This window comes from Calypte anna, chromosome 3 (assembly GCF_003957555.1).
Source record: "Calypte anna isolate BGI_N300 chromosome 3, bCalAnn1_v1.p, whole genome shotgun sequence".
NCBI classification, from domain to species: Eukaryota; Metazoa; Chordata; class Aves; order Apodiformes; family Trochilidae; genus Calypte; species Calypte anna.
This window is the reverse complement of record NC_044246.1, coordinates 45060980-45074347: the sequence shown is the minus strand read 5'-3', so window position 1 is coordinate 45074347 and position 13368 is coordinate 45060980. Positions and strand designations below refer to the sequence as shown.

Here is a 13368-nt window from a genome sequence, read left to right as displayed (position 1 = left end):
TCTACATCCAATCAATAATTAATATTAGAGCTGTGCCTGAAAAATTTATAAGGACATAAAATGATACGTATTCAATCTGTAGAACAAATTAATGAGATGCTGATCATTTACAGCAGTAAACCTCTCATAACTCCAGTGTCATCTTTCCACTACACAGGACTGGAAAGGGCTTCCAATGTCTTTCCTCTTGGGGATAGCAGTTTTCACAGGCAATCTCATATCACATAAGCCTGGTAATGAAACAGTGCTGGACAATGTCTCCTTCCTTCTGAGTGTTATTTAAGTGAATACATTTGAAAAATCAGTGAACAGTTTCATAGATTTTTTTCTGATTGCTTAGAATATTTAAAAATATGTCAGTCTTTGTGAAGGTTATGGCTTGTCATGTGTAATTTAGGTAAAACTTTGTTGACATCCTCGTGGTGAAAACATTGAGTGAAATGGAGCTGTTACATACAGTGGGGTCAGCAGAATCCCCACTGACTTTAGAAAGAGGTCAAATACAGCAAATGTATTCTACAGCACTGTTAAGCTTGATTTCAGTTCAACTCAGAGCCACTCTATCTATTAGCTCATCTGGAAGAGAGCAGCTCCTAGGAGCTCTGATGACTATTCCAGTGTCCTTTCAGCTCACTGCATAATTCCCAATAACAATGCAATGTTCACCACAATTTCTATTTTATCCTTTACACCTCTGGAGGAAGCCAAACTGTCTTTTGGGCTAGCTGCACTTAATTCAAACCCTTCCAAATTACAGTTCAACCACAGGCAACTATTCAAGAATTTTGGGGAACGAGTTTGGAGGAAAAGGTTATTTTAGTTTACTAAGTTTCATGGGACTTTGCATGGATTTCAATTGAGTGGAGGAAAGACACCCTCCTAAAGTAGTATTCAGACCTATTGCAAAAAGATGTGAAACAAAAAATTAGCTGTTAGTCACTGTCATATTTGAAAAGTTCTTTTATTTTCTCCCAGTTTAGGTAAAAGTTTTTGTTAGTTCCTTCAGTTTAAACATTTCCAAAATTTAAAAAGAAATCTCTCTTGAATCTGTGGCTGCCAAGCTAAAATGACTTATGGCATTCTCTGCCATAAAAGCAGAGAATTAAGAGGATTGAAATAATTTACTGTTTGTTTCACTGTTAAGCTTTGGGTTTTGGTGCTTGTATATTCATCAGAGGGGAATAATAAAATGTTTCTCTGCCTCATTAAATGGGCAACAGCATGGAGAAACAAATGGAATTTTCTTAGCCTCAGTGAACAACAAATATTTTGAAGGAATATTTTTTTAAAATATATGGTCTAGACTGAGATTTCCAAATTTCCCTAGGACTTGATCTGGCATCTTCCTGCTTCTGGACCAGAGCTTGCATTCAAAATGAAGGATGCAGTTTTCATGGACTATTCGCTAGAGGATCTGGGTACTTTACTCAGCACCTCTCAGCATCAAGTCCTAAGTGACAATCAGCCTAATTATCTAATAAGCTTTGAGTAGCTTAAGCCCTGGTGTTTCTTTAAATGTTTTATTAGTGCAATTGCTAAGCAGTCCCCAGTTGCGGAGTATTTTGTCAGGAAACCAGGCTTGTCTCTTTTTTTCTGTTCCTCTCACTGGATAAGCCCTGCAGAATGCACTTGCAGCCTGTAAATTGAGTAGTAAGTAATTTCACTTCACTCGTTAAAATGAAGCAGACTGACCTTTATCCTATGCCAGTTTTATACCAGTAGAACCCCCTGCGAAGTGACTGGGCCTGAGATCAAAAGACTTCAGTCCAAATAACAGGATGCTCAAAGGATTGTTTTTAATTAAGACCTTGCTTGCTTGCTTGTTTACATTTTTTCTTCACAAGTCCACATTTTTATTGATTGTTTTATTTTTTCCAGTTGAATAAATATTATAGTGTGAGAAATGGATATCAAGTCACAAAAGATACAGCTAACAATTTCAGGTGATACGTATTGTGCTAATTAAATAGTGTTGGTCTCACACAACACGTGTTGGGAACACTAGCTTTCAAATCAACAGCATCACGTTTGCAGTGTCAATATGAAAAATGCTTTTAAAATTTATTTTAATGTCTCCTGATGTCACTTTTCATACTTAAAAAAGTCAATAGCCCACTGAATGAATAATGTAAACATGAAGAAATATTTTGATGAACAGGACATAAGGGAAGATTTGATAAATTTAGATTGGAGTTCATTGATAAAGAGTGATACTTTTCACATGTATCTCATTCTACTGAAAAATCTGAGAAAATCTTGATTTTGATCTTGCGAAAAAAAATGGAAAATAAGTTATTTGAAAGGACAAACTTTTATTTCGGTTTGCACTTGTGGAAATCAAAAGGAACGTTATGAAGATAACAGAGTAGCTGTCTATTTAAACTGATACGAATGAAGGCAAGAGTATGGTCACATGGCAGACAGATCTGGCTTGTGAAGGTTAGTGAGATTTTCCTGAATAACATCCTAATAAATAAGAACCACGAGGATTTCTTTTTTAAACATAGTAATTTTAGAATTCAACATATAGGGGGGAAAAAAAGGCACAGATTTGAGAATTTTTGCTGAAAAAAAAAATGAATCCTCACTGATTTTTTCCTAATTTGCACCAATGAATTTCAGGTAAGCACATTACATATGCCTCAGCCCACTGTAGTTAATTAGTTTGTTAGCCTTCCTGATAGATACATTAGAAAGTCAAAATCCAAAGCAGAGCTCAGACCCTTTTGCATTCCCAGCCGTTCCCCGATTTTGTCCAGCTTTGCATGATTTGGCCCAACACTGAGAGAGGAGGTCCCCTCCTCTCAGAAAGTCCTGCGTGGCTTGAGAGACAGCAAAGGGAACTCCCTATACCCAAATTCAGAGGTAGTGTCCCCCAGGTTGCCTCCTCTCCTCAGTACCAAGTACAGCTGCACCCAAAACAGCCCAGCCCTGGGACAGTGCAGAGGTGCCTGTTTGAGTGGCCTCTTTTGGAGAGGCACTCAGCTTCACATCCACCCACAGCCCCAGGAGCACGGGGAAGGATATGGCATCCATACTGCTCCTCCAGGGCAGACTACCTGCCTTTACCACCCTTGCTGGCTTCCATAATGTCAGGGAGATGTTGGATGGGAGGACAGATTAGCCCAACAGGGTGTGAATAATAAGCTACAAATGTGTTGTTATTCACCATTATGTAGAAAATAATGTGCATGTCCCCGATTCATAATGGGCTGCTGCAGTGAGGATCCATCAACATGACAGAACAGATCATTTTTTTAGCAGTGGGGGCTGTTGTTTCAGAGCATCATTACCATGTAGAAACAAACCCACTTGTTAAAAGTAAGAAAATTACTTGCATGTGTACAGTAACTGATTTTACAGTACTGTGCTTTTAGTCTTACTATCTTATATGCTTAGCATGAGTTAGAAAGCAGTTCAATTCAAGACAGGAAAAAGAAGTAATAAATTACAATTAAAAAATTACCATGTGTAATAAGTTTCAAAAAGGAAAACTTATCTTTTCTGCCTTTGTAACTAAGAAGGGAGTAACTTCTGATTTTAGCATGTATGAGTAGTTAATCCTTCTCAAAACAAGTGAACTTCCTATGCAGAGTTTTGTCATAGGTGGAAAACTGGTAAAAGGATGTGAAAAATTAATATATAGCTTCCTTCTGCGAAGTCAAGTTCAGGCTGTTAACATACTGGAGCAAACACATTGTTTCTGTCGAAGATTCTACTCTGTGGACAGCAGGTGGATAAGGATGACAGGAAAATACAAGCCTGGAACGAACAGTGTAACCTGAAAAGGCCCCTTGCCTCTTCTGTATAACCCCTCAAAGCACTTTCATCTGCCCTATCCTGTTCTCTGCTCAAATTTAGAGCACATCTGTTGGGGCTGGAGTCAAGCGCCAGGTGTCACTCAGCAACTGGTGCCCCTGTGACCCACTCCTGCAATCCTTCTGGTTCAGCATTTATTGCTTTCTGCTGCACAAATTTCCCAGCACGGACAGGCAGCCAGCAAGCTGCAAGGAGAAAAAAAGAGCACCAAGCTACCTGGTGTGTTAGCGTTGTTATCTCTGAAGAAAAAACAGCTGCAAATTATGTGAAAAAGTTTTAAGAGGCCGAGGACTGCAAACATTTTGTGTCAGGATGTTTACCTTGGAGTAGGCAATATATAAACCTGACAAGAGAAATCCCTGCTAGGAAAAGAACTGTGATTCTGCAAAGGCAAGTGGTTTGCATGCTAAATCTAAGTGAGCAACAGGGCATCCACCAGCTGTCTGCTCTCCTTCACCTTCTTGTGAGCATGGGTAATATTCAGTGAAAATGCAGTATAAAACATGAGCTAAATTATGCAGTGTGTGTTTGTGTATATAGTGTATATGAAATGCATGGTTCTGTGAACACAAGCAGCTCAAACACAGGGCTTTATATAGTATCCAATACACATGTTTATTGCTACAAGTAAATCAGATTGAACAAGAATTGCCAGAACAGCAGAACCAAACGCTTTTTCATAAATGCATTCATCACTGAGCAACATTAGCAAGATATTTGCTAATTATCAGACCTTCAGTGCAACATGAAAAGTGACAAAAGATGCAGTTTGACACAGCTAATGGAAAAGCATTAAAAGAAATATTAATGCTTAGTATAGAAATGCATTAAGGAGATGTTTAAAATTCATGAAATGGGGAAGAAATATGTTCCTTAATGAACAAGGAAATAAAGTCACTGGTCCTGCAAAGATTGTAGTATATGAACAGCTTTGTATATGCAAGTTGTTTGTTGAGGTAGTGCTTATGTTGTTGTGCAGAATCAGTCTGCAGAGCAGAGGTGCTAAAGAAAATAATACTGCATTTCTGTAAATGAGATGGTAGTGCACATTGCAGTGCACATTAAGATGCAGGTTGCTCCTGCAGTACACTCATGGCAAGATGCGTGCTGAGTTTATAATTATTTACAGTGAGACACTTCAGGATGATAAATATAATAGTAGAAAGGGTGACAGAAATAATGAGATTATACCTGGATTTAAAATGATATTTAGAACAATGAAGAAAATACTAATTTGGTTTGGGGGGAGGGGGGAGCTGTATGTTGTTTGTTTTTACAAACAACAAAAAATTTTGCAACAAAAAAATTTTGGTTTGAGATACAGTATCTTTCCCAGCAGTTTAAGAGTGGTAGGGGACAAAAACCCCACACATCCAGTTGGGAGAAAAAGTGCACTTCTATCCACGGTTCCAGGGAAACAAGCGTCTCAGCTATGTTACAATGTGCACTTCCCATGTTACGTGGGTGCAGCTTCCAAGAGTCTGGAAATCCTCCTTAGTCCCTAGGAGAATAGCTGGGAAAAGATGTTTCCTGGAAAGATTACTTTTCATTGAATTTCTCCTGTGACTCATTTCCAACAAATCAGAGTTTTCTGACAGTAGTTGCATATAATTGCAGTAGTTGCCTAATGCAGTATTTGTGAATGATGATGGTATATAGGTTTGACTGTAGTGACTCAGTAAGTTTCCTACTATTCAGTCATTGTTTGGAAGGAGGTTCTTGCCAAGAGATAGTGGAGTGTGAGTAAGCACATGAAAGCTATGAAGCTGTAAATGTTCTTTTTTATGGAGTCCTGGAGATCTATAAGCTTTGTGTGGAGAAAGATACAGAGCCTCTCTCAAGGATGATCAAGGCAAAATCTTAAACTCTTGTAATATTAACTTCAACAAGTGAGTGATGGGTCCAGGGATCATTCATAGGAAAATACCATGAGGATGGTGGAAGTTCACTATTTTTATTCTTTTTCTCCCCCCTAAAAACAAATTAAAGTCATATTTTTGGTATTCATCTAATAGAAAATTTTTGTTTTCAAACTGACTTAGTATGGAATGGGAGATCTTGGTATTGGTTCATTCCGTCCATTTTGCAGCAGTCCAGGTTGGCCTCTAGTTTATAGAAATTAATGCAGACATTCACAAAAGAGAAAAGGGTTATCAGGCATACCATACCTTACTGATAATGGTAGGAGTGTTTTCTCAGTCTTTTTTTTTTTTTTTTTTTTTTCCTTTATTCTATTTCTCCACTTTCCCACTTCCTTCAGTTTTACCCATTCTCCTACTTCTCCATCTCCACACTATGTGATTAATTTCTAATATTCTTTCCATGGACTTTCTTTACCTACACTTTTTCTTCCCTTCTTTTCCTTAGCCATCACTTACTGCTAATAAATTGCAAGGATTATCTACAAGTACTTCTAGGAATAGTCTTTCTTTCAGATTAGGAGACACATTTGAAGAAACCTGAGATGTTAAAGAGCTGAGGAGATGTGGTCTACATGTCTGTGATCTTGACTATGTTTGTGAAACATGTTTGAAATCTTCCATCAGGTGAAAGATATGATATACAAGTCCCAAGGATGTCTGAAAAAAAATATTCAGCAGCACCCCAGAAGTGGTGCAATAGGAAGAATACTACTTCAAGTGAAAGCAATGAGAGAAAAAACAAAAGCAACTGAAACTAGCAGACAAGAGGAAAAATGTGGTAGTGAACCTAAAGAATTTAATTCAAGATTGAGAACTAGTGAAGACTTCAGGTAGAAAATGAGAAATGTATATGACAGGATCTTTACTGGGAAATGAAGTATAGATTCTTGGTTCATTCTCAATTATTACAATTTTCAATTAGTATTTAGTCCAAAAAAAAATTTTAAAAACAAACAAACAGTGGGACTGCATCAATCCAAGTGGCAATCTTGACATCTCTGCTTGAAAGTCTGTGAGCCATGAACCCAGTGGACTTTATTCTGCCAAGCAGTTTAAGAATTCCAAGTTTAGGCAACAGTGTGCAATGTGCAAGCTGCTGCACTTGATGGCTACTACTTGAATTTCTGATTGATGATGTTCTGCTGGTGCAGTTACAGTAGGAAATGGGCAATTATAGTCTTGCTTTGGAGATCAAGGCCAAGGACTGATGGAGGATTAGATGTGGATTGCTTAGCACTTGTGATAATTGCTGTCCCTGACATGGAGATTAGTGGGAGGTTCTGTATAATGAGAGGGGCTGCTGCAGCACAGAATGTGTAGGTGGGCATGAGCAATATAGGATTGATGGCAACAGAGAGTTGGGCAGTGTTGCATCCAGTGCACTGTCCATGTCAAGCTAGTAAGAGAAATCACTGCTAATTTTTCAGTCATTCTGGATTCTCTCTTGTGTTTGATTCATTTTGTCAAGTTTTATATGCATTGTTTACTACTTCCAATGCTGGAGCAAATGGATTTCTAGAAGGAGAGTCCAAAGGACAGGTACGTTTTTCCAGCTGTGCATCCCACAGGTGTGAAATAGATTTTTTGGTAAATAATTTATCCCCCTCCTCCAGAATATGGGTCCAGTACATCTACAAGTTGAATTTGCAAAATGCTGCATGTGGGGCAGGCAGAGGGAAGGGACTCACTCCCATCCATGCCTGTGTCATTTCCCTCACTCCTCCCACTTTGGCCCCTTAAATATTCCAGTTGTAGAGGAACAGTACTACCTCCTGAGACACTGAGATACCTAATCCAAATCACCCCACATCAGATGGTTGGGTTGCTTTCCTGGTGCACAGAGGAGGGTTGAATCTGGTGAGGCAGAGCACAAACTGACTGTCCTGAATCCAGAGGTGTTGCTCAGAGGCTGATAGAATGGATTTTCCTCCTTTCCTTGAGAACATCCCACGTATCACCTCCATTGCTGTACTTGTGTTTTAAAGGACCAAACAGACTCAATGTTTTTAGGTTAAAGCCTGAACCTCATTGAATGGAAAATGAACTTTTTATCTTATATTTTCAGCATTAATAAATCTAAACATTTTGATATCAGAATCTTTCCCTTTATGTTTAGGTTTGGGGTTTTTTTTCTCTCTTTTGGTCCTTATCTGCTATTCATACCGTCCTATTCATTATTCAAAGACAGTTCCAGCAATATTCTACATTTCCTTTTATTTCTTTCACTCCTTATAGCAAAGGTGACTTGTGGCAAGCAATTATACACCAGTTTTACTGAAACAAACAGCCTTGATTTATAAATCAAGGAAGTCTGCTAAACCTTGCTTGGCAACAAAAACAAACCATAGTTAAAAGGAGATAAAAAAAGGAAAGCTAATTTCTGTGATATGGTAATACTTACCACTCTCTTTTTGCAAAATGTGCTCTGCAAACACTTAACACAGAACAAATAACATGCCTATAGTAATGTATAGATATCCTGTAGCAGAATATAACAGTAATATTTTATAGTGCAATTTTATTTTCTAATTTTATAATCTCATTTCAAAGTCCTAGAAATGAGAAGGCAATACCATAATTGTAGGTAGCCTACACAGAAATTGAACCTGTGTAAAACCCTACTGAGTAATACTGTGGTCTGATCAGACTGTGTCCCAGCCCCTTACCAAATCTGAAAGTGTAATTTCTGGTCTGCTACAGGGAAGACGGGACTGTCTGCATCCTGCTCTTTCAGGGGATCAATACATGAAGCATTGCTCAGGAGTCAGACTGTTACCTGTAACATTACTCACCCCCTCCCATCCAGTGTGTATTTTAGTCAAGTAAAAATTATAAGGAAATTTTACTTGGAGTAGATACAGTCCATTTGTTTATATTGATGAATGTTTGTGTTTGGGTATATCTAACAGTAAATATTTGATTCTGTATGTTTGTTTATGCATGCACGCTCACCAAATATATTAAGAACATGCATATGCTATGTTTGCAGAGACGAGTTTGATACATACGTTCTGGATACTTCTTAAAGCTATTCAGAGCCTTGCAGGGTGCAAAAAATCATTATTGCAAAAATATATTAGTGTTTTTAAAACTGGCTTGATCACCCTTCTGTTAATTACATTTTGATTCAACTCCTGTTTTACTTGCCTGTCCTGTAAAACTGCCTGCTTAACATTCTGGTTCCTTTCTGGAAAGACAATAAATGGGGAAAAAACTTTGTCCACCCAGTTGGAGCCTCCCTTGGTAGCAAATGCAGCAAAATGATATGAGGAGGGGGACCTCAGGCAATGAGCTGATGGGAGTTAAAGGTGTAATGCCACATTGATCTGGTTTGATAAACCCAAGAGAAAGCAACACACAGCACTGAATATCAGCACATGCTTTTTACAGCTTGGGAAGGAGCCTGTGCTGCTTATCTATAGAAAACTTCCCTAATGCTCCTGAATTATATTAGGGCTTTGTTAGGTTAAGCACATCTGAGATTTTGAGGTATTTAGATAATAAGGGATATAAAAATGCAAATTAGATAATAAATGTAGGAGAAAGTCATTAAAGGAGCATTTCATTGAGAATTAGCTGCTAGATAAATTCTCTTTTCAGCAATCTCTGTGTAAAGTGCAGCAACTACTTACTCCAAGGAGAGAGTCTTTGCAGGGCTCAAGCAAGTAGCTGTTTCTGAATGCTCTTGTATAGAAAGAGCTGGAACATGTTTATATCCTTACCCCAGAGATTAATGCATAATGAATAATGGCAGATTGCAAAGCAGAGAGATGGATTGGCAGGGGAGAAGTATCAAAATGTCACCATGCATTCCTTTTGTGCATGACTTCCCAATTAATACCCAGACTCTGCTCTTAATGGAATAAATCTGTACCTCTAGAGTTATGTAAACCATACTGCCTAACACTAGCTTCTCAAGAGTTTATTTTGTTTCCCTCCTGTTTATTCTGAATGTCTGGTTTGATAGCTTGAAAACAAATGTTTTCATTCTTCCAATCACTTTCCTTTTTCTAGTTGCAAATGATATTTTTCACTTGCTTTCAATTTATTAATCTGGTATTGTTGCTTCCTGGGATTATCCAGGTACCTTCACCTCCCTGCCTGCCATGTCTAGTGCAGGTTATAAGGAAAGCTCTTCCTCTGAGAACTTCTTGTAAACTGAGTTCAGATTAATAGTGATCATTTCTTAGTCTGACATTCTGTATTAAGTTGATACTTACAGTAACGAAACATTTTCTTTTTTTTACTTGAAGTTTTTTTGTCTGCAGTATTCTGATAGTCAATTTTTGTTAATGTAGACAAGATTCACAGGACTTCTTACTGCTCTAGTTACGTGTTTACTGTATATTCACCACAACTTGCTCATTCATATAGTTGTCTAAGTACATTAGCAGCTAACTGAGATCCCTTTGTGATTCAAACACATTATTATTGCTGTTGTTGCAGTTGTTTGCTGAAAGGCTGTGTCCCAACGTTTTTAATCTTGTTTACACCCAAAGTACAAAAGCTTTGTAATGATCACCTTGACTGCTAGTGCTGCTGTCTTCAGTCCTCATCTAGGTAGCCTCTTTGCAAGCCCATTTCAGTCAAATTTACTTATACGTTGTTATATTATTAAAAAAAAATTACTTTCTGGCTCGCATAAGCACAGCAAATTTTTGCCTTTAGAATTGATGACCTATTGTGAAAAAAATCTCCAACATCTTGTGTCAGTTTGTTGTATATTGTCTTCCTCACTCGCTGAGTTCCTCACTGTGCAAAGGGCACTTATGAGTGTCCTCTCTGTGGTGACTTACTGATTGTTTTCTAGATGGTAAATGGCTTTGCACAGCTTCCACTAAAAGCAATGTTCCCCAATGTTTTATGATGGCTTTCCAGGTCAAAGCTTCTGTTTCTCCTTCAGGTATCTGTGCAGAGTTATTGTCTGGTGCATAAGCCCATGAAAATATGCAATATTAACAACAGAGCATGAAAAATTAGAAGTGTATCATTTATGTTTATGAATATATATTCTTGGTCTTCAGTTTTATATGAAAAGCTGCCTTCAGAGCATTCATTGATTCTACTTCATCTTTTCCCTTCCTGGATTTATGTTTCCCTGAGGGGAAGTGTCTTGGTTAGGATCATTGGCACTATCCTATATTCTGTGCAATATACTACTACTGTGACATGAACCACAAATTCCTCTTACTCCATACTCCAGTTCCCTGTCTCACAAGTTTCCTATCAGTAGACACAGGAGTCACCACTATTCCTCAGCTGACCTCCTCAGTCCTATTTGCAGTTATAAAGGCTGTTCATGGTTTAGCCTGTCACTCACACTTGAGTTGTTCAGACATAAAACAATAGAATAATTTTCATAAGAGTACAGGCTGCAGTGCTGGATCATTAGTTACTACAAGGGTGGCTCTAGAGGCAGCAGCTATCAGGGGACCCTTCCCCCAGCACAGACTGTATTGCTTCTGTCAGGCTTCCTGTCACAGCTCAGGAGGAAAGAAAGCATTATCCAGCAGCAGTTTAATATTATATATTTCTTGCTGATTTCACATGCTAGCTTTAAAAAATGTTTTAAATACATAGCAGCTACCGTTTCAGTTGTGTGTGGTTTTAATATGCAGTTAGATTTAGGTTTTTGAGGCATTCTTTTTTCACCTAAACATATGTGAAAACAACAAAATGTTAATTTGCAAGGATATGCGAAACAAAATTTCAAAACCACCCTTTAACTAACATGTAACCTGCCATTCAATCACCTTTCCCCTCTTCCTTGTCTCAAGACAAACCAAATTGCTGTCCTTGACCTCCTTATGACTGTCTAGTATTCCACTGAAATTGCTCACTTTTTGTTTGTTTATCAACAACTAGGATTCCATTCCTTGGAGGTGACATTTGTGGATTATTCTGTAGAACTCTGTTCAGTTATGGCATTAATCTATAGAAATGCTGCATGTTAATAATTAGGGTCAGTTTGTGGCCTTGAATATGAAGCCATTTGGGGGTCTACCAGGTGAACAAAATGAGCAGAATGTGGTGGGTCCCCTTTGTCCTTGTTTTACCTGCTCTCTAGAAATTTCTTTTCCAGTGCATTTCCTTCAAGAACTGTCTGTCCCAGGCTTATGCTTTCTCAGGATATTCAGTTAGAGGCAGGAATCATAGTGCAGCAGGGAACCTCAGAATTCAAAATGCTGTTTGTATGCCTCTGTCTCGTTCACAGGGCTCGAATCTCGCCTGAGCTTTCCCTGGATCTTTGCCCATCAGTTGAAGCAGTTTCTCTGCCAGAAATCAGGCTTTCTGTGTTTCCACTTTTTCCTTGTTCTTCCCCAGTTTGTGCTTTTTCAGTGCCAGTCTCTCGGTGACTCTAGAGAACATGAGGTTGAATAGGCTTTGGTGGTGGAAAAGGCAGGCCCTATGAAGTGGTTTGCTTTCACTTCTCTCACAACCTTGCAAGCAGAAAAATTCATAGGTTTCAGGTTGTTCTTGACTATCACAGATGGTACTTCTTGCCATCCAGGAGACATCTGTACAGGCAATACCAGTTTCTCAAATAATGCTAACAAAGACTTCAGGCATATGAGGTGCCTACAGGACAAGTAATATGAATTAAAAAAAGCTGATAGAATGAAATGACTGGGATGAACACTAGCAGCATTTTCTTCTGTTTTTTGTATTTTTAAATAGAAGAGCGTACTTTTAAATTGTTATTATTTGGGGATGGAAGTTTTTGTCATTTCACTGTAAATTACTTATTAAGAGGAATAATTATCAAGCTGGTATCCCATCTTTTTAATATATGAAACATTATTGAACTTCCATATTTATTGTTTTAGGCTACTATACTGCAAAAAGCATCCAACACATTAAGTCAAGGGTTTGGGTTTTTTAGAATAGTTGGATAGTTGGGCTTATTTAGAGTGCCAAGTTGATTTCTTACGACCTGTGCTTAAAAGTATGGTGTATAGTTCACCATGTAGCTCATTATGTGGTCAGAAGCGTACATATAGTTTTTTTTTCCTTCCCAATGAATTTTTCATAGTATGCAGATCTTTAAAGTTACTAAACAGATAAAGGTGAAATTATAAACACAAATGCCATCTACAAAGTACCTCAGTGAGTTATGCCATTTTGAAAATGTTACCTATGATGTCAGCCAGATGTCTTTATGTAGTGTTGTCCCATATGTCTTGCCAAATGTTGAATATTTACCCTTTTTATTGTTTTGATATTCATCTGATGCCATAAGTAGCAGACAACTCTGGGCTGTAATCATTCCATGCTGCATTCCTAGCCATCGTCATCAGTTTCTTTGAAGAAAGTTATTGTTACTTAGCTTGGTTTTCTTTACCAGTGATTCTTCCATTATCTTTTTTTTAAAAATATTTATTGTGAAATCACTAGAGATAGATTAAGTTTCAGGATAAAGGTAATCTTCCACTTCCTTGTGTTTTTTTGGATCTTAGTCACTATATATACATAGTAATATTGTGTATTCTTCAGATCATTTATTTAGCTGTAATGCTGCTGCTAACTAACAGAACAAAAGAGTACTGTTACCCTGGGAGCATTTCCTCTCTTTCACCTTTCCCTGTTTTTGTGTGGGTTTGTGCGAATTAACTTAACAATAATTCAA

At 37.9% G+C, this 13368-nt stretch overlaps 1 protein-coding gene across 2 annotated transcripts in view; it reads left to right on the top strand.

Moving 5' to 3' along the window:
• PLCB1 (phospholipase C beta 1) overlaps window positions 1-13368 on the top strand; it is a 399975-nt gene that overhangs the window by 342193 nt on the left and 44414 nt on the right. The gene's annotated exons all lie outside the window — the stretch shown is intronic.